This window comes from Arachis ipaensis, chromosome B3, assembly GCF_059453495.1.
Source record: "Arachis ipaensis isolate K30076 ecotype BB chromosome B3, ASM5945349v1, whole genome shotgun sequence".
In the NCBI taxonomy this organism is placed as follows: Eukaryota; Viridiplantae; Streptophyta; class Magnoliopsida; order Fabales; family Fabaceae; genus Arachis; species Arachis ipaensis.
Genome location: NC_142438.1, coordinates 43,493,402 through 43,495,806, shown reverse-complemented (window position 1 = coordinate 43,495,806; position 2,405 = coordinate 43,493,402). Strand labels below are relative to the sequence as shown.

The 2,405-nt window shown below is 35.4% G+C and overlaps 1 non-coding gene across 1 annotated transcript; it reads left to right on the top strand.

Annotated features, from left to right (window-relative positions):
- The first annotated feature begins 1,150 nt into the window (after positions 1-1,150).
- On the top strand, positions 1,151-1,258 carry LOC148570446 (small nucleolar RNA R71). The gene has a single exon (XR_015908696.1). It is a non-coding gene; the product is annotated as a small nucleolar RNA R71 (small nucleolar RNA).
- Positions 1,259-2,405: the final 1,147 nt, after the last annotated feature.

Sequence of the window (2,405 nt, the reverse complement as noted above, 5' to 3'; positions counted from 1 at the left end):
ATTTTGCCACGTGCAGGTCGCTGATTTTTCTGCAGAACGACGCATCCGCGTGATTAATGCATGCGCGTCATTTTTCTGTATGGCCACTATAGCTAATTATATATCATTTTGAAGCTCCGGATGTTAGCTTTCCAACGCAACTAGAACCGCATCATTTGGACCTATGTAGCTCAAGTTATGACCGTTTGAGTGCGAAGAGGTCAGGCTGGACAGCTTAGCAATTTCTTCAACTTCTTGTATTCCTTCCACTTTTGCATGCTTCCTTTCCATCCTCTAAGCCACTCCTGCCCTGTAATCCCTGAAATCACTTAACACACATATCAAGGCATCGAATGGTAATAAAGGATAATTAAAATTGACAGTTTAAAGGCCTAGAAAACATGTTTTCAATTATATCACAAAATCAGGAAGGAAAACATAAAACATGCGAATTGTATGAATAAGTGTGAGAATAATGGATAAAATCCACTAGATTAAGCATAGGATAAACCCTAAAAATGGGGTTTATCAAGGACCTTATTTCAGTCATGAAACTGAGAGTGGTCTTAGATAGATCAGAGATTATGGTTGCTAAGTCAGAGAGGCTCTGCTTAGAATTCTCTATCTGTTGCTGAGAAGATGATGGAAAAGGCTTGCTATTACCAAACCTATTTCTCCCACCATTATTATTATTGAAGCCTTGTTGAGGCTTCTGTTGATCCTTCCATGAGAAATTCAGATGATTTCTCCATGAAATATTATAGGTGTTTCCATGGGATTCTCCCATGTAATTCACCTCTTCCATTGCAGGATTCTCAGGGTCATAAGCTTCTCCTTCAGAGGAAGCTTCTTTAGTACTGCCGGATGTAGCTTGCATTCCAGTTAGATTCTGAGAAATCATATTGACTTGCTGAGTCAATATTTTATTCTGAGCCAATATGGCATTCAGAGTATCAATCTCAAGAACTCCTTTCTTCTGAGTCATCCAATTATTCATAGGATTTCTTTCAGAAGTATACATGAACTGGTTATTTGCAACTATTTCAATGAGTTCCTGGGCTTCTGCAGGTATTTTCTTTAGATGAAGAGATCCACCAGCAGAGTGGTCCAATGACATCTTGGACAATTCAGACAGACCATCATAGAATATACCTAAGATGCTCCATTCTGAAAGCGTGTCAGAAGGACACCTTCTGATCAATTCCTTATATCTTTTCCAAGCTTCATAGAGGGACTCACCTTCCTTCTGTCTGAAGGTTTGGACTTCCACTCTAAGCTTGCTCATCTTTTGAGGTGGAAAGAATTTAGCCAAGAAAGCATTGACCTTTCCCAAGAGTTCAAGCTTTCTCTAGGTTGTGAGTCCAACCATATCCTAGCTCTGTCTCTTACAGCAAAGGAGAAAAGCATAAGTCTGTAGACCTCGGGATCAACCCCATTGGTCTTAACAGTATCACAAATTTGTAAGAATTCAGCTAAGAACTGATGAGGATCTTCCAATGAAAGTCCATGAAACTTGCAATTCTACTGCATTAGAGAAACTAATTGAGGCTTAAACTCAAAGTTGTTTGCTCCAATTGCAGGAATTGAGATGCTTCTTCCATAGAAGTTGGAAGTTGGTGCAGTAAAGTCACCAAGCATCTTCCTTACATCTCCACCATTGTTCTCAGGTTCGGCTGCCATGTCTGCCTCTTTTTCGAAATTTGCTGTAAGGTCCTCTCCGGAGTATTGTGCTTTAGCTTCTCTTAGCTTCCTCTTCAGAGTCCTTTCAAGTTCAAGATCAGCGTCAATAAGACTATCTTTATTCCTGTACCTGCTCATATGAAAAAAAAAGAGAACAAAGAGAGAAGAGGAACCCTCTATGTCATAGTATAGAGATTTCTTTATGTGTCAGAAGAAAAGAAGAATAGAAGAATAAGGTAGAGAGAATAAGAAGAATTCGAACACAGAGAGAGGGAGAGGGTTCGAATTATTATATGAGTAGAAGAGAATTATTAGTAAATAAATAAAATAAATAGAAAGAGATGAGAGCGAGAGTATTCGAATTTTAAGAAGAGGGAAAAGAAAAATATTTTTATTTTTATTTAATTAATTAAGTTAGTTTCGAAAATTTGAAAAAGAAATACAAGAAAATTAAAAACTAAAACAATTAGTTAATTAAAAAGATTTTTGAAAAGTGGTTAGTGATTTTCGAAAATTAGAAATGGAAAAATAGTTAGGTGGTTTTGAAAAAGATAAGAAATAGTAAACTTTTTAAAATTAAAACAAACAAGTCAAGTAGTTAATTGAAAAAGATTTGAAAATAAATTTTGAAAAGATAAGAAGTTAGAAAAAGATTTTGAAATTAAAATTTTAAAAAGATATGATTGAAATTTATTTTGAAAAAGAATTGAAAAGGAAATTAAAAAGATTTAATTTTTAAAATTAAG